Source organism: Ochotona curzoniae, unplaced genomic scaffold, assembly GCF_017591425.1.
Source record: "Ochotona curzoniae isolate NIBS_2020 unplaced genomic scaffold, NIBS_Ocur_1.0 scaffold_4505, whole genome shotgun sequence".
In the NCBI taxonomy this organism is placed as follows: Eukaryota; Metazoa; Chordata; class Mammalia; order Lagomorpha; family Ochotonidae; genus Ochotona; species Ochotona curzoniae.
Genome location: NW_024467118.1, coordinates 32,480,255 through 32,499,549, shown reverse-complemented (window position 1 = coordinate 32,499,549; position 19,295 = coordinate 32,480,255). Strand labels below are relative to the sequence as shown.

At 42.6% G+C, this 19,295-nt stretch overlaps 1 protein-coding gene across 1 annotated transcript in view; it reads left to right on the top strand.

Moving 5' to 3' along the window:
* The first annotated feature begins 9,607 nt into the window (after window positions 1-9,607).
* FZD3 (frizzled class receptor 3) overlaps window positions 9,608-19,295 on the top strand; it is a 66,208-nt gene continuing 56,520 nt past the window's right edge. The window contains exon 1 of the mRNA XM_040965984.1: window positions 9,608-9,738. The gene's annotated coding sequence lies outside the window, so the exon portion shown is untranslated. The remainder of the gene's footprint in view (window positions 9,739-19,295) is intronic.

Below are 19,295 nucleotides of genomic sequence, written 5' to 3'. Positions count from 1 at the left end.
GATAGAAGGAATGGAGCTGTGGCAGAGTAAGGTTTCCTGGAAGAACCCCAAAATGCCCTAGGCATCAGGTGGGAGGGGACAGTGGCATGCATGGGAGCAGGAGGTTGGTGTATGTCAGATGCTGTTTGTGGGAGGGCTGGAATCTACCACTTGGAGTAGGCCTCATTATCAGTTTCTCATAACAGGACTGGTATTTTAGAAAGATCATTCTAATACCAAAACGGAGAGTATGGACAGAGGTCAAGAAGCCAGTTAAGGGGTTATTGCTAGGCACCAAGTGATGAGGATGTGGCTAGAGAATGCAGAACTGGGAAAACATAGGTAGAGGAAGAGAAAGGGGACCTGAATGACAATCTGGGAGGAAGAATTAGAGAACTCAGTGACAAATGGAATGTGGGAATATGGGTATGTTGGTAGACATTCTTGCATGGACCTCTCTTGCTCCTAGATAGGTTGGCATGCCAAAAGTGCAAGGCCCTTCTCCAGGTTATATTAGTAGCATACCAACTTTGATAAATGATACAATATCTCCTCTTGGGACCAAGAACAGGCTTATTTACTGCTTACTATAAAAGCAGTGGAGAATTGGGTATACTTTGGGATTGAGAGCCATCTCTGCCTCCTAATCTACTCCTGTTAATGAGCTCAGGAGGCTCAGGCACTAGATTGCTTGCCACACACATGGTAGATACACATGGAATTCCTGGCTCTTGGCTTTCATCTATTCCAGCTTCGGCTGTGGCAGGTATTTGGGGGGGGGAGGGGTGAACAAGTAGTTAGGAGACCTCTCTCTCTTACTTTCCTTTGGCACGTGGCCTTTTTAAAAAAATAAATAAAATTAGTGGATTCCCCCAACATACTATTTCTCAGCTGGGAAGCAAGCCCATCGTATGAGGGGCAGTCACCCTGGTCTGTGTGTCTCTGCAGTGGGAAAATGTGAGTAAAGAGAATCAACACAAATGACGCTCATGCTTCTTACAAAGCTGTGAGTGAAAGTTCTTTGTCTTTAACCTAAGAACCTTGAGTCTTTTGCTGCAAAGTAGCATTACCTTCTATTTCATCAGTCACAGGTAAATTTATCAGCTTATAAATTGCACAAAATCAAATTCCAGATCTGACAGTGAGAATGAACTTTTCTGACTTGAACAACTTGGTGTAAAGTGGTACCTTTTACCAGAGGGAGGGACTTGTGTGAAGAGTAAGGAAGGAATCGCTGATGTGCAATTCGTGTTCTTGATCTTGTGGCCATTAGGTCTAGGGGCTACCTGGACCTATGAGTGGAACCTGTAGGATGCCACGTCATTACAATTCACTAAGTCCAAAATGAGTTCACTTCCAGCATCATACATACTGATTATATTTTACTGTCAGCTAGGACACAAGGATTCCAAATAAGAGTCAGCAGATCTATTACAGGTCTAAACTATACCCTTAACCTTTCCTGCTTTATAAAAATCCCCAGAGGTCAATGCCACACAGCAGCAATCCACCACTGTCCTTGGGTGGATTTTCTGCTAGTGCCCCCTCAGAATGTTAGTGGGAAATAAATTGCTCTAATGTTCACTGAATCATGTGGCTATTTAGCTAAAGATTTATTCACTTAATGTTGTTGATTAAATGTACAGCATTACCAGAGTGACCTTAACTGTAACAAGAAAAACCTACTTTCTGAGAAGTCCTTGCAGACCACTTTCTCCTCTCAGTTCTGGTGGTTTCACAGAACCAGTGATGGAAGACAAAAAAAGCAAGTAGGGCAATGAGAGTAGAACAAAAAACAAACCTAATATGCTTTCTTACCAGGCAGGGATTGTATGTCACCAGCCATGACCACATAGTAAGGGCTCACTAAAAGGTTTTAAAATAAATCCTTCATTTTTGTCTGTTTTCATCCATTACATTCCATACTGTGATAAGCAAAATTTCCATATGCTTCTCTTTAAAGTATGGCTCCAGGTGATAGAACACTATCAACTCTGGCCACTTACCTGGTTATTCAAGAGTTGATGATTCAGGGGTGTCCAGGTACTCATCTTTGTCTGCATTTTGTAATCATTGATGCCTTTTGGAGGTGCCAATGGCATCATGAAATAGCAAAGTATTCCTTCGTAAGGAAGATCACACCTATCAGAAGAAGTGAATGATATAAATTTCAGAATAGTAAAAACACAAATAAATGTTTTTAGCATTTTGGGGGAAAGAATGAGAGGAAAAACTTTGTGCAGGCATCTTTATGTCAACAATTTTATGCAATAAAAGCTCTGAATGAACTTGTGAGATGGTATCTTTTTCTCATTTTATGGATGAAGAAATGGAGCTGATGGAACAAAATGGCAGAACAGGTTGAGGACATGTTTAAACAGATGGAGAAACATTAGCAGGTTGAAGCAGAGAGGGCACATTCCAGGAAATAGGAGAGGACAGACTGATGGCAGAGGGGCACCTGAAGACTAGTAGACATAGGAAGGCAGTGGAGACAATGGTGTGGTACTGCAGTGACCTGATAATCCAGCAGCATTCAGCAAGTGGCAATCTGGACTCCACCAGTGGCCGGAGCTCCACCAACAATCAAGTGAGAAGGGGAGTTCACTGGGTGCTCAGAAGGTGAACTGAGACAAAGAACTGCCTGTTTTGCTAATTCGTTGGACTTGACTAGGAGCAGAAACAGAGCAGAAGATCCCAAACAGGTGGTACAAGAACGGGGTGGATTTCACAACTCAAACCCCCAGTAGAGCCAAATTGAGCACCATCTTGTGTAGGGAAGCAATAGCTATGAGACAGGACTCAACATGCACTAAGCTGGGAGTGAACTCATTTCTGACTCAATGAATTGTAATGATGTGACATCCTACAGGTCCCACCCAAAATAGGTCCGGGTAGTCCCCAGACCTAATGGCCAGAAGCTCAGAACTCCATGAGTTGCACATCAGGTGCCATTTTGTACAGTGTGGCAAAGGCTGCAGGGACAACAGTGAGCTGTACATGCTCTGAGCTTTAAGCAAACTTACTGAGCTCAATATAGTCCACTGGTCCCACATCAAAAACAATACTGACTTTGGCATCGTACAGGTCAAAATAGGTCCAGTGACCCTCAGACCTAATGGCCGGCAGGTTCTGACAAGATCAGCACCACTTGCAACCTAGCTATATAGGATACCGAATGTCTCCCTAGTCCTGGGAATTGTGTGAACCACAACTGGGAGAAACATTGTACAGACAATGGTGCAACAACAGCACAAGATCACAGGAGGCAGACAGAGTGCTGAGCCAAGAGCTGGAGACCACGGTAGAAGTCTAACATAAGAACCCAGATCTGGGGGCCTGGCAATGTGGCCTAGCCGCTAAAGTCCTCGCCTTGAATGCACCAGGATCCCATGTGGGCACCGGTTCTAATCAAAGCTTTGGAACCCTGCACCCACGTGGGAGACCTGGAAGAAGTTCCTGGATCCTGGCTGAGGATCAGCCGTTGCGGTCAGTTGGGGAGTGAATCATTGGACGGAAGATCTTCCTCTCTGTCTCTCCTCCTCTCTGTATATCTGACTTTGCAATAAAGATAAACAAATCTTTTTTAAAAAAGATCCTTAACATTTTACGGTCTTATGCACATAAATCTGTATACTTTATATTTTTTCATGAATTTTTTTATCATAGTAAGTCATTCACAAATCTTTTGTCTTTCTTTCCATCACCTGTACCCTTCTGAATAATTCTTGTGTCATCGTCATCCCCTCTTCTCCTAGCTTTAGAGTTGGTCTGAGGCTGGGATGGGCTAGTGAGATTAAGGATATGGCCCCACTAAGAATATTCTCCATGCAAATCCTCTCTTCTTTAGTGTTTTGTGCGTGCTTCTTCCTGGCCTATGTTTCATTTAGTTTTTTCTTATCAACATTTTTTTTTACAGTTCTTCAAAGCAGCTGCAGTGTCATCATCATCGTTCTGCTCTTCAAAATCTCCATCTTCTTCATCTGTTAGAGGATCATTTATGTAGAGGTTGGCAGCAGGAATGTGGGTCTGGCTGAGGTTCCTTTGTTGCTGAAGAGGAGGTTGTACGTTCTTGGGTTGGATGACCTCTTTCTTCTCTTGCAGCAGCCTTCTACCAACTCTTCCAACTCTTCTAGCAAGCGCTACTGTGAACCTTTGCAGGCCATTCAGAGTGGTTGGTCTGTATTTTATCTTTCTAGGATAAGGTTAGTCTCTGCTTCTATACTGCTTGGAGAGTAGGCTCAAGACACCTTTTCTTCTACACCTTGCAGGTTCAGAAGTTGGTTGACTGCTCAAAGTCTGATGTTGCAACTTCTGAAACTCACAGTCCCTCAGATACAGTTCTAGTTTCAAGTTCAAGAGCAAGAGTGGGTCTTCAGATATTCCAGTGTCCACACACTTCCAATCTAGCTTCTAAGCCATTCTTCACACTATCATCATTAATCCATGATTTTATTAAGGACACACTGGACCTGTGTTAGAGGTACAAAGAGTCTGTAATGGACCTCACAATCTACTGATAGTTTTTTTTTTTTAAGACAAAATGCTTATATATTTTTTCAGCTCATAAACCTTCATAGGCTCTCTAATGGTTATAGAGTCCGTGTTTCTTAGCATGAAAATTTTGGTCCATTTTGATTTCATCACTGACTATTTCAGCCTCATTGCCCCCATCCCTTTTCATTTACTCTCTGCCCAGAAACACTAAATTCCTGACTACTCTGGGAACATGGCATAAAACTCTGATGCTCCTTTGCTTAGGTGGTTTTTTTGGTGTTCACCTGAATTCTAATCACATAAATATTTCTAAATCAATGGAAGCAATGACTACAACAGTGGAGGGGGAGAAGTCTAAGGATTAAAACTAGTAGAAATGCATAGTGAAATTCAAAACATTGTGAACCGGACACTTTGTTAATACTTGAGATTATCAGATTTTTATTTGGAGTTTACAGAGCTGAATAGGGCTTAGTCTCTCTGCCAACACAGTCTACCCACTGTATACATTAACGTCATCAGACAAGAGTACTTCAAATTCTACCAAGAAACAGGATGAGGGGCAGGTTTAGATACACATGCATTTCATATTGCATTAGTTAAAAACAAAGAACCAAGATAAATTGCAACGAATGTGTACTTGATAGGCACAGAAATTATTTGTTGTTTGTTCATTTCATGAGTATGAAGCATCTGATACTTGACCTGCAGCTGAAATGGGAAAGCAAAATAGCATACCGATGCTCACTGGCAAGGTTTGTGGGAGGTCCCGAGCTCTCCAAGGAGTCTCCCTCCACTGCTCTCACCTCTTTTAGCGTCTTCCTCTTCAAGCCTCCGACACTGTTGTTGCCATAGCTGCACTAGGACAGCTTTCTCTGTGACTCCTTCCAGCCCCTCCCTGCTTCCAAGCAGTCCAATCACTATTTGTAAATCCTGTCGCTGGCATCCAGGGTCTCTTAGGCAACAATGTGTGGTCTTTTGATTGGCTGGAAGATCCTGGAGGCTGGCTCCAAATTAGGCAGCAGGGTCAAATGAAGAAATGTGGGCGTCAGGAGCATGGGAAGGACTGCAAGAAATCCGATACAATGCCAGGATTAATGTACATCCAATCCTAAAAGCAAGCAGCATTGCAAACCTTTATTCTAGTCATCTTGTGTTCCAAAGTGGCCAATACCTACTGAGCATGCCCAGTCATATTGGTCTAGTCATTCCAGAGCTCCGAAATGCAAATTCCACTTTGCCAGATATTAGGAATGGCCAGCTAACAGGTAAAAGAAGGTTGGAGGAGATGAATTCAAGACTGGATTCACTGAAAGAATAGCACCTGCAAAGGAGCTGGAAGGATGTAGGGACACTGCCAAACACACAAACGCTCCAACAGGAATTTCAGTGTCTTGGCTCACGAATTCAGGCAGATATACCAGGGAACCAGCAGTTGGTATGCCCCATTAAGAATCACTCTAAATTTGGGAATGCTTAAAATCCAGTCTAATTAATGAAATAAATTGACATGCCCATCTTTTAATAAGGAGTACAGTTGGGCACACAAAAAGAAAAAATAAATCTGATGAAGAAGACTGGCAAATGCAAGGATAATTAATTACTGGGAAGTTCACAGTCCTGACAGATATGATAAAGCTAAAATGGGCTGGAGAACACCAAACAGTTCAAAATTCCAGGACAGAACCTCTCAGTTTCTTAATGATGTATAAGAGTTCTTATGGGCACCAGCCAACAAAACAACAATCAAAGAAAAGAAAGAAAAAAAGAAAAACTTAAACAAATGTACAAATCCTGTTTTTTTTTTCTGTTAGTTTTCAGATAGGCAGCATTTGTGTTTCTCAAATTAAAATAAATAAATAAAGGCTACTACTTTCTTTACCAAAGACTCAGCAAGTAGCTAAACTGAAATTAGAACCTAGGCTGTCTTGAATTCCAGCCTAGTGGTTTTTCCACATGACCAGGTTATGTGTAAATGAATAAACAATGCCTTTGGGGCTTGAGAGGGCGGCCAAGGGTGGGGGTGTGGGGGGTAGCACATAGATGCAATACTAAATTACCATGCATTAGCAGTTAACATTTACAGCTTCCAAACGGGTTCAGCCAGAAAAAGACCAGTTTCAACAAAGTCAAGAGTGCAGTGCTTTCTGTGAAGTTCCTACTCATTAAATCCTTCCATTGGAGGTTACAACATGGAAGGAAAGAGAGATGGGATTATAGAGAGGCTCTTCACTTATCCCTGTTGGACTTGAATATATTTTTTTAAAGATTTATTTATTTTTATTGGAAAGTCAGATATACAGAGAGGAGGAGAGAGAGAGAGGAAGATCTGTCTGATGATTCACTCCCCAAGTGACTGCAACGGCCGGTGCTGTGCCGATCCGAAGCCAGGATCCAGGAACCTCTTCTGGGTATCCCACATGGGTACAGGGTCCCAAATTTTGGGGCCATCCTCAACTGTTTTCCCAGGCCACAAGCAGGGAGCTGGACAGGAAGTGGAGCTGCCAGGATTAGAACCGGCGCCCATATGGGATCCTGGCAAGTTCAAGGTGAGGACTTTAGCGGCTAGGCCACACTGCTGGGCCCTGTACTTGAATATTTTTATCCCTGAAAAAGAGGGTCCCTTCTGTCTCTCCTTTCAAGCAGCGCCTTCTCTGTACCTCCTGTCATTTGCACCTCTGACTACTGTTCTCACCAGAAGAATGAGTCACACCATTCCCACTTATTTAAGAAGCACATTTCCACAGCTGAAAGTCTGGTCTTCCACAGTACTCTCAAATGGGACATTGCAAACACAAAGCAACATTTACAGACATTCAAAAGCAAAGACACTGAGTCTCCACTTTTTAAGATTTATCTTACTTGAAAGTCAGCATTTAGAGCCCAGTAAGTAGCCTAGTGGCTCAAGTCCTCGCCTCGCACGCGCCAGGATCCTATATGGGCACTGGTTCTAAACCTGGTGGCCTGCTTCCCATGCAGCTCTCTGCTTGAGGCCTAGGAAAGCAGTTGAGGATGACCCAAAGCCTTGGGACCCTGCCCCTGTGTGGGAGACCTGGAAGAAGCTCCTGGCTCCTGGCTTTGGATCGGTGCATCTCCAGCAGTAGTGACTGCTTGGGGAGTGAATCAGCAGACAGAAGATCTTCATCTCTGTCTCTCCTCCTCTCTGTATATCTGACTTTGCAATAAAAATAAATAAATCTTCTTTAAAAAGTCAGCATTTAGAGACAGAAGGTGAGAGAAAAGAGGAGAGAGGAGAGAGAGAGAGACCGTCCATCTGCTGATTCATTCCCCAATTGCCTACAATGGCTAAGTTTGGTTGGTCCAAACTTAAGAGCCAGGAACTTCTTCCAGGTCTTCCAGGTCTTCCAGGTGGGTGCAGGGGTCTCAAGACTTCAGCCATCCTCTGCTCTTCTCCCAGGACATAAGCTGGAAGCTGGAAGTTGAATAGCCAGGATTTGAACCAGTGCCCACATGGTACGCCAGTACTACAGGCAGAGGATTAGCATGTTAAGCAACCAAGCCAGCCCCTCCATGATTTTTTTTTAAATGATTCAATTTTGTTTTTGGATAGTAGAGGACTCTTTTGAAAGCCAGATTTGGGGAGGGAAAGAAAAATTTTCCATCAGCTGGTTTGCTCTCTAAATGGATCTAAGAGCCAGGGTTAGGTCAGGAGGAAGTCAAAAGCGTAAACACCAACGTCTTTCATGTGGGTGTCAGGGACCCAAGTATCAGAGCCATCTTCTGAGGCTTTCCGAAGCGCGTCAGCAGGGAGCTAGATTAGAAGTGGAGCAGCTAATTGTCCACGTTGAAGGTAGCTGCTTAACTGGAAGTACAACATAGCTCCATTGCTCACTTTCTTATAATCTGAATACCCTTCAATATCAATTTATGAAGCGTCTTCTAAAGAACTTGAAAAACACATAACAAAATGTATCATCTTTACCTTTGTTGTGCTTTTCCTTCTAGAGGCCCTGCTCCTATGGTAATCTTTTTAAAGCGTGGTTCTGGGGCTGGCACTAAGACATAGTGTTAGGCTGCCATGGCCAATTTTTCCACTTTCCATCGCGCTCCCTAATACACTTGGGAAAGTAGCAGAGGACTTGACCCATCAAGTCCTTGGGTTCCTGCACCCATGTGGGAGACCAGAGTAAAGCTCCTGGCTCCTGGCTTCTGCCTGGCCTACCTCCAAACTTTGTAGCCATTTGAGGAGTGAATCAACAGATGGAAGATTGGTCCCACCCTTTCTCTTTCTATAACCCTTTTAGAGAAATAAATCTTTAAAAAATAAGCATGTAGTTCCATAGTATTAAGTTCATTCACATCATTGTGCAACATGATCAACATTAAAAGCCTGGTGAGCCACTAATGGCACAAAATAATGTTCATGAAGTCTAGATAGAAGAAGGACTAGCAGGAAGAGAAAAACAGGTAAAATGGTCAGCAAAAACTGTCAGGACTTTGAATGACTCCAAACTGTCATTAAAACTCTGTATGGTTTTGGGGATGTCAAATAACTTCTGGGTTCGACTTAAAGGATTTCTTCCAGCTTTCCAACGGTTCCTATGAGAGAAAGAAAGTGGAGGCGGGAGGGGGATGGAAACGGGGGTTCCTAAGGATCAAGATACAGGGTAGGGCACTTGGAACCACAAGCCTCACCTGCTCACTGAGGTTTTGGCAGTGAGGATATAAACTGCTCCTGGGAGAGCCGCCCATTCCCAGCTGCTTTGCAGCAGCCCAGGTGCCGGACTCCACCTGTACTCAGCTCACCCTGGGCCCAGGCGTCTCCCCCAGACCACTTCTCACTCCAAAAGGCCTGAGGTCTACACCAGTCCTCAGGTTAGGATTTGGTGGTCTTGTCCTAACAGTATCCCAGGTTAGGGTGAGCACAGCACCGGAATGGCCAAATGCCTTTCAGTTGGATGCTTCTAGAACTGGAAACAAGCACGCAGGAACCGAACAGCTCAAGGAGTCCTCACCTTCTCCACGGCTCGAGCAAACCAGCCCACTACGAAGCCCCCAAGGCTGGCACCACACGCTCAAAATGGGAGCGCTTGGCCCAGGGTGCGCTGCGCGCCTGCGCCGTGCGTGCGCGCGCACTCGCTCCCCGGGGCCGCGCGTCCTGGCGCTCGCGGAAAGCTCGCGGTTGCTCCCCAGCGCGCGCAAGCGGTCCTCGGCCGCTCGGTGTACCTGAGGGACGCGCGGGCGCCGGCGCCGGCTCTGCATCCACCGCCCCAATCCTGGAACCCGGCACCGAGGTCTAAGGTGAGCCCCGAGGCGGACGTTCCCCCGGGCCAGGTGCAGGGGAGAGAAAGGCAGCGGCGAGTATGGAGAATGAGCCGCCGCGGCTGCCTGCCGCTCTGCCTTAACCCTTCGCGGAGGAGCCACCGCCAGCGGCGGCGGAGGCAGTCGGCACCTCCTCCTCAGGGATCGTTATTCTCCGTCGCGGCCAAAACAAAAGCCTTGGACGCTTGGGTTGTTGCGGGGGGCTCGTGGAGAGCAGGGGCCCGGGCTCCTGGTGGTGGGGTTTCGGGGGTCGGGGCCGCCGGGTTTGGGGCTGGTGGAGGGGTCGGGGGGTGGTGGAGGCTGAGGCGGGGAGGTGCCCTGAGGGACGCTTAACCCCGTCGGTCCTGAGCCTGCGCTGGGCAACCTGTGCGAGTGTGGCCGCCGCGTCCTTGTCTCCGCGCCCCTTACCTCCTACGACCCCGACCCCGGTGGCGGAGGGCAGGAGCCGGGCGAGAGCGGCCCCTGCGCCCGGCGCCGCGGGGGCGTGAGTGGAAGGACAATGCACCCGCGCGGCTCCCGCGCCTCCCGCACTCGGGCAAGTCTCAGACGCGCGGCGGCAAGAGTCGCCCCTGGCCAGGACCCGTTTTGGCACGGTTCCGACCTTTCCAGTCCAGTGCCCAAAAGTTGTCTCCTCCAGCCGGTCCGTTGGCAAAGTCTGTTGCTCCTGTCCCCACCGCCTGCCCTCCCACCCCCCGCCCGCCACGTTTATGGTGGTCGTGTTTGCCACGGGGTGGGTCTGTTGGTTCATCAGTAGACGCTGGCCTTTGAAATAAAGGCGCTGCGCCGAGGTCAGGCTACGTGAAGTCATCCTGTGTCATCTTCCTAGGGTCTTTCTGCATGCTTGGAGTATTGAGTTAAGTGTTTCTCCTGTAAGAGAAAGACGCGTCCCCCCCACCCCAAAAGCGTGTGTCATTCATTAAGGCGGAGGAGTGTACTTAAAGTTGAAAGATACCCATCCCGTCAAAGAGGTCCTATGTTTTGCTCCTTTTCAGTTTAGATAAATGCAGCAATGGGGCAGACAGGCTGCAGCAGTAAGTGCGATGTGAAAGAATGCAAACGAAATCCTGGTTTAGAAAAGTAGTTTGGCTAGACCTGGAATATTTATTCGTGGGAGTTGGGTTCCTCTGCAAAGCCAATACCGGAGGAGCAAGGAAACAAAGACCTGACTGACATTGAGGATATAACCTCCCTTCCTCCTCAGCCTTCTTTTTCTCCCTGGGTGATGTGCTGGTAGCCGGGTTTTTGTTTTGATGTTTTTGTGCATTGTGGGCTGGGAAAAGAGCAGAGAAATCCTTAGTTCTGGTGTGAAGAAGCGGTTTTTTCCGAAGAGACCACGATTTTGACTTTAAAACAAATCAACCTCCCCCCAAACCATTTACTTGACCTGCCGAAGTGCAGATTCAGAGTAACGCAGCCTAGGAAAGCGGAGTGGGAAAGCTTGATTGGGTGGGCTTGGCAGGGCAGAGCTTGGGAGATCAGAGATCCGGCTGAGACTCTAGGGAAGGCATCATGAAGGGGCAGCCCTTTCTTCTTGCCCCTTGCCCCATGGAGTATTCAGGAAGACAATGTGTCTCCCACCTCCCAAATGCTTTGAAACTATTAGGAAAGGAAATAAATTTTTTCCAAGCCTACCATTCTATCTTGTCTTTGCTCTCACTTTTTTTTTTAGCTTAGTTGTTGTGAATATTCTCCATCTTTATCACTCTTGCTGAATCTGTAACAGTGTCCCTTCCATGAAGGAAGACGAAATGACCAGACTTTTTTTTTTTAGGCATTCCTCAGCTTTGCTACTGTATTTCTTTTGAGCTTTATTTGTACTTTGAGGTGATTTTTTTTTTCTTTCAGGTTTCATGATGGAGATACGAAGTAGAGAAAGTTGAGGAGAATTTAATAGCAAAGTGTACATTCTCTATATAGTGCAATGTGGAAGCTTTATCATAGAGGGAGACTAGAGGGGTGTTTTATTTTTCCTCCACAATAAGTTGTCTGTTTTCCGCTTGACCCCAAGAAAAAAAATCTACCCAATTTCTAATAGTTTGTTAGTAATATGCCAAGATTTTAGGCTCTGGTGAACATATTAGTTTGTTAATGTTAGGCTGACAATGACTTTATTTTTCATAAGGACTAAGGTGATAGGAAACAGTTGCCCGCACATCTCTGTTTTCTTACCCAAAAAGAGCTTTTGGATTCATGTATTCTTCTCCCTGCCCCCACACACACCAGACTCTAGAATTCTGCCACTTAAAAGCCTCAAAAAGAACACCAAAACAAAAACTTCTAATTAAAGCTTCTAATTTCATTTTCAGGTTAATTTTAAATGACGATCTGATTTCTTTTGGCTTAATTAGTAATTTGTAAATTGGGCCAGGTTTTGATGCCTATCATTACTTCAATTTTGAACCTAATATTTTTGTTCCTCTTTTTTAAAAAAATCCTATCAAAGATTACTGAAAGATTAGATTATTTATTGTTATTAGCAGGTGGCTAGATGGGCTTTAAAACCTGGATAGGTGAGATAGGAAAGTTAAGAAAGGAGATATCTGACCTTTGAGATTAAAAGTTTCAATCCCATGAAATTACATTTGAAAATATATGAGCTTTTTTTCTGAAAACCAAAAATTACTATCCCGAGAATGAATATATTATAAACAGAACACCACCTGTTCTTTAGGAAAAGTGACGCTTGAGTAGTGAATATATTCTCTATATTTTGCCTAAGAAGTCAGTAGCCTATAGAGAAGAAATAGCTATTTAGAAAGTCATTGTTACTCCTTTCAATAAAGTCTTGGAAAAGGGAGTCTGAAAGCTGGGTATTGTTTCTCTTCTCATTGTTGCTCCTGTGTATTCAGCATTTGCTTTGAGACAAACTTCAGATGTATTTCTGAATTGGAAATACAGTATGTTACCTATATTTATAAAATGTCCAGCATATTAAACTGGGAGAGGTGGAAATGGATCCTTATCTGTAAAAAAAAAAAAAAATAAAACTCAACATCTTTTGTTTTCAGGACCGTCTTGACAAGTCCTTAGGATCTGCTTTTCTATTTTTTTCTGGAATTCGGCCTGCTTTCCTGTTGCTATCTTGCTTGCCCTCCTGAATTATTTGAGTCTAATTTGGTGCCAGCTTAGGAAGACAGTCTTCCAAGATTGCATCTCCCCCTTTTAGGCAGAATATCTTCCCCTTTTGGGCACATATTCAGCTGATTTTATTTCAAGGGCTTTTTTCCCCCCCTTTTTAAATCATCAGCAAAGTGATATGTAACAATTGGGGCTATCAGAGTACTGATGTTATAATTGATAAAAATGGAAATGTGAAGGTATCAAGGTCTTTGTTTTCTGATGGAATGGTAACCTAGTAATTTAATCTATTGTGTCCCATCATCTTATTATATATAGCACTCCTATGAAGACATAAATTGAGCGATAAGTATAATACTTATGATAACTTTGAAACCTTATGTCCTGAAATTTTGCAGAATTGTCAAGTTGGGACTTCATGGGTTAGTGTGAAATCAATTTCCAAATGTTTGTATTGTTCTGTGAAGTGAATTATTCTTTTCCCACAGATAATTCATGAAGAGTTGTGGCCATAGCATTTACACTGAGCTGGCTCCTGGTCCCTGAAGTTGTCCATTCTAGTTATGTTAACCCATAGGTTTCTTTGAGTTGAATACTGTGTATTCTTAAAATAGAATATAGTGATAGTGTCGGTAAGAATGCCAACGCAAATGTTCTTTAGTGAATTGCTGCCTTTGGCAGAATTTCTGTAGTTCCAGATTCTTATTTATGTCCTAGAACTTTGAGTTTTTCCACAGTTCTTTAGTGAAGAGATACAGATAAATGAATCTGGAGAAGCAGATATTTTGTTAATGAAGAGTGATTTGAAATATGTTTTAAAAGCTTTTAAAAATGTGTAACTCTTGATTCAGATTTTTTTTCAGTGTTGAAATCAGTTTTTTACTTCTACTAAATTTTGATCATTTTTTTTCTTGTTAGTGTGTGTCTTTGCTTGTTGCTTAGTTAGTAGCCATAAACCAGTCATCTTTAGAAATTTTTTATTGATATAAAGGTGAGAGATTTTATGTGTTCCCTAGGTTCAGTTCCAAGAAGCCTGCACACCTCCCTCGTTCGCTTGCTCACTCCCAATACCCTGCCCTCCCTTCTCCTCCTGAGCAGTTTTTGCGAAGACTCTGGCATTAATCTGCTCTGTATTCACGTGCTCAATTAGCCACTACTCATGATATCCAACAACTAAAAAGTAGGGAGACTGTGTTTCCATTGGAGTATAAATACAAGCTAAAATGGCAATCATATTTCAAAATGACCATTTCATTCCCATACTTTTTCTGTTTTGTGTTCTATATAAGCTACCACACAAAGAAAAAAAATAGGATATTTATTTTTATGATACTGGCTTATCTTACTAAGTATATTATTCCTGTCATCTATCTAGGCAGTATACATCTATAGCTTTAGTTAATTTTTCTATACATAAAATAACAAAGTTTCTGTAAAATTATATAAAGCACTTATAACATTTCATCTTTAAACAAATTAAGATGTTTTTATTCTGTGTATATCAGTTTTTCAAAACACTGAGGAAATAATTTTCAAAAAATGGGGGTGCAAGCATATATGTTTAGAAACATTTTAAGATTTATTTATTTGGAAGGGAGAATTAGAGAAATCTCTCCGGTGGGTCACTTGCTAGATGGCTGTAGCAGGCTGAGCCAAGCCAAACCTGACAGTCAGGAGCTTCAGCTGCGTCTCCCCCAGAGGTGGCCGAGGCCCAAAACCTTGTCTCCCTCCACTGCTTGTCTCTGTCCATTAGCAAGGAGCTGGAGCAGAAGTAGAAGTACCAGAACATAAAGCAGCATCCTTGTGGGATGATGCCAGTATTTGCTGTTTTATAATGCCCTATAAGCTTTTAGAATTTTGTATCTACTAATTATATCATTATTGTCATAGCCTGCCACTATAGGTTCCTGATCGTTATTTTTGGTGACTATATAATATTCCATCATGTAGTTGTCCCTTATTGATAGGCTTTTAGATTGTTTTTAGTTATTTATTTGAAAGGCAGAAAAACAGTGAGAGAGAGCATCCATCTGATGGTTCACTTTCCAAATGCCTGCAACATCTAAGGTTGGGCCAGGCCAAAGCCAGGAGCCCTAACTCCATCTTGGTTTTGCTTGTGTGGCAAGTGCCTAAGTACTGAGGCCGTCATCCCAGCCTTGCCAAGCATATTAGCAGGGAGCTGCATCAGAAGTGAGGAGCTGAGGCTCAGACTGCAGCATTCTGTTAAGGCTCATAGCCCAGTTTTCTTATTTTTGCAAATAATACTGAGAGTTTGATTATGCATCATGTGTACCTGTGTTTGCCGTCTTAAAAAAGTTATAAAGTGGGCCTGCTGAATCCAGTTGTAGATATTTTAAGGGCTTGTGGTATAAGTAACTGTTCTTTAAAAGTATTATCTAGTTTACATTTCTACACGAAGTATCTGAAAATGTTGATTTTGTTCTTTTTCCCCAACCCATTCCTATACTGTTTTCCATCATTATTTTTGCCCAACTAGTTGGTAAAAATGTCATTGCATATTTACATTCATTGTTAGTGATAGAGTTAAATATGTTCTTATGTGCTTACTGGCTATTTGTATTTTTTAAAAAGATTTATTTTTATTGCAAAGTCAGGTATACAAAGAGGAGAGACAGAGATGAAGATCTTCTGTCTGATGATTCACTCCCCAAATGACTGCAACAGCTGGAACTGTGCTGATTGGAAGCCAGGAGCCCAGAACCCCTTCTTGGTCTCCCATGCGGGTGCAGGGTCCCAAGGTTTGGGGCTGTTCTCAACTGTTTTCCCAGGCCGCAAGCAGGGAGCTGCAAGGGAAGTGGTGCCCCCTGGATTAGAACTAGCACCCATATGGGATCACAGGGTATGCAAGGAGAGGACCTTAGCTACTAGGCCACCGTGCTGGGCCCGTTGCTTTTTTGTTTGTTTTGATTTTTTAAAGATATTTCTTTTGTGCTCTTACTGTAAAAATTCTTTTGTCATATATTATGCACAGTATATCTTGGCTCTTTCTAATTATTCTGTTTCAGAATAGCATTTCTCAGACCTGAATAACAAATACTTGTAACCTGAGGTACTCATCAGAATGCGTGTCATTCTTCAGGATTCGGCTTTTGTAGACCTGTGGTAGCGGATTCATGCATCTGCTGTACTTCAAAATTAGAGCACTGTTGGGCCCGGCGGTGTGGCCTAGCTGCTAAAGTCCTCGCCTTGAACGTGCCAGGATCCCATATGGGCACAGGTTCTAATCCCAGCAGCTCCACTTCCCATCCAGCTCCCTGCTTGTGGCCTGGGAAAGCAGTGGAGGATGGCCCAAAGCTTTGGGATCCTGCACCCGTGTGGGAGACCTGGAAGAAGTTCCTGGATCCTGGCTTCGGATCGGCATAGCATCAGCCGTTGCGGTCACTTGGGGAGTGAATCATCAGACGGAAGATCTTTCTGTCTCTCCTCCTCTCTGTATATCTGACTTTGCAATAAAGATAAATAAATCTTTAAAAAAAATTAGAGCACTGTTTTAGGGAATATGAAATTCCATAAGCTCTTCTCATTGCCCCCCTGCCCTTTTTAATTTTTCATTGCACAATTACTTAGGCTTAGTGATTTCCCCTTCTTCCCCTCCTCCTCTGCACTTCCCCAATTGTCCCCCCCCCCATATTGTAATAATAGTTGCTTTCAACAATAGTCACAAGTCCATCATTCTCTTATTTAAGTGTATCCTAACATTGTAGGTGTAGAGAATGGTATACATATAAAAAAAAAAAAACCCTCACCCTCACCTCACTGTTTTTTAAAGATTCATTTGTTTACTTGAAAGTAAGAGAGAGAGATCTTCTATATGCTGGTTCACTTCCCAGATGGCCTCAATGGCCTGGCCTGGGCCAAGCTAAAGTGAGGGGTCAGGAGCTTCATTGTGTCTCCCATGTGGCAGGGGCCCAAGAACTTGGGACATACTCTGCTGCTTTTCCCAAGGCATTAGCAGAGAGCTGACTGGTGAGTGGAGCAGCCAGGACACAAACTAGTACCCTTGTGGGATGCTGGCAGTACAGGTGGAAGATTTATCCATTGCACAACACCAGCCCCATTTTCTTCTCCATGTGAGTAATTGTAAGTCAGTGTTTTACCATTTTAAGATTATTGTCTTTCTGCTGTTGATAGATTTTGCAAAATGTTTTGATATATGGAATTTTGGATGTTATAGTCTGTAAAGAAAAACCTTTATCTTACAGATGGAAAGCATCCTTTGCAAACAAAGCCAAAAGGAATATTTAATAGAAAATCATGAAAAATAGATGGGAGTAGGCAGGAAGTAGAAGAAGAGTTTTATCAGATTTCTGTTATAATAAATTATTAGCTTTCAAGATGCTTTGATTCTATGCTGAATTTATTCCTGATCCACAGGTTTTTCTTCCATTTCTTCTGGGAGATCTTTTTCATCTGTGCTGCCACTTCTGGTTTGGAAACAGTTTGTTGTTTCTTTTCAGTAAGAACCATCTCAGTGTAGCACAGGAAGCGCCTGTTAGTCCTGCCATGAATTCTCTGAGTGCATTATTTTAGCAAGAGAGTGTTACAGATTGCTTCTTATGCAGTCTTTCAAATACTTACTGGCTTTTCACATATGTATTCCCTTGTTGGCCTAGAAGTTTCTTGCACACTCGTAAAGTGAATATAAAGATTTGAACCTCTTGATTGCATGATTCCCTGGGATTTTCTGAATGAAGTGATTAGTGAACCCCATTTTCACAGATCACCTGAGATCACCTACAAGGAAAAGAAGAGCCTTTCAAGTTTTTAAACCAAGGGAGGTGTTGCTCGGTTACTTCTTCAAATTCCATATGGTAGTAGTCTTTGGACCATAAGTTTGAAGCTGCCTAAGTACTTCAAAAACAGATTAGTCTAAATGAAATTTTTGGAAACCTTGGTATTATTAAATACATATCCATTTGAGAGCAGGGTTCCCTTTAATTATTTTAGTTGCAAGCAGATGAACATGTTATATAAGCAATAAACTACAAAGACTGAACTTACCTGGATATCTTAGCACTATAATCAAAGAAAGCTTTTAACAGTTACTTGACACATGTTTAATGATATGCATAATTGTTACCATGCTGCATGGTAGTTAGCTTAATAGGTTTTTAACTGTGGTTGATATCGGTTTCTGTCGCTAGACGTCAACATTTGTGGGACTAACCTAAATGGGGAAAAATATGGCAGACCAAGAAGCTGTCACAAATCTTATTGTTTCTAATTCTAGACTTCCATTTTCCATTCTGCCATTCAAGACCATCTATAAGAGGGATAGATTGGTAAATTTTGGTCAGATTTTACTTCTTCTAAATGGTTTTCTGCGTAATGAATGAAACATGGAGTGCAGAGGTCTCAATCATTGATATCATCCAGAAATGGAAGGACAGTTTCTTTTCTTGCTTAATCCAAATCAGATCTCAAGGTCTCAGCTGTCTTGGGTGCTAGTATCGGAGTTGTCCTGTTAATCTGGATCTCTGAAAATTTATTTGTTTTTCCCATATTGTCAGTGTTGGGGCACACATAAATAACAGACTGATAGAATTATAACTCCTCATGAAAAACTATGCTATCATCATGATCTGAGAATCTCTGAACCTGGATTTCTTACCTTTTGGCAACCTGGACCCTTCACAGCACACATAGGAATATCTAATACATGTGGAAAAATGAAATAGAAGCAAAGTTAATATCATTACTAAATCAAATCGCTATGATAGCTGAGATTATGCTTTTTTTTAATACTAGACCTGCCTTCTGTTGCACACATACTGAGAATCACATGTGATTGAGAATCACATGTGTTTTTGCCCCTAGAAAGCCCGAGATTCTGAAACTTGTGGAAATAACAAGTAATCATTCCTATTACTGTTGTGGCTTTCTAGAAATGTTATGATTCTCTGAGCAGCCTAGCTATGTGTAATGGCTCTCTGTTGGCTAAATGTTTCTGATTCAAGGGCTATGTCTACAGTATTAATTTTTTTGTACTATCTAAAAAGATGGTGTAGTATTAAAAAAAAATTCAGCTATATTTTCAGAACCTTCTGTTTGTCACTCCCTGTAATGGTTAGTAAAGTCACCACTTCTAATTCTGTAATAAAACTACTTAATGTTTGATACTGCTTCAGCATTTATAAAGTACTTTTGAATATATTATTTCATAATTCATTCATTCATCCTCCTTATTAGAGGTAGCATTGGAATATTCAAGAAGAAAAATTTTGGTTTACAGAAGTAAAGTGATATATGTTTACCATCGCATAACTTGTAATAAGAGGCTTGAATCTGTAACTTTCTTTGGCAGATGCCTTCTGCCAAGTCAGCTAGTGCTGATTATAGCATCAATGATTAAATCACATGCCATACATTTTAAGTTTGATGTCTTGGGTTATGCTATTTAAATAAATTTTAGACCAATAACTCGTTTAGAATGGGCC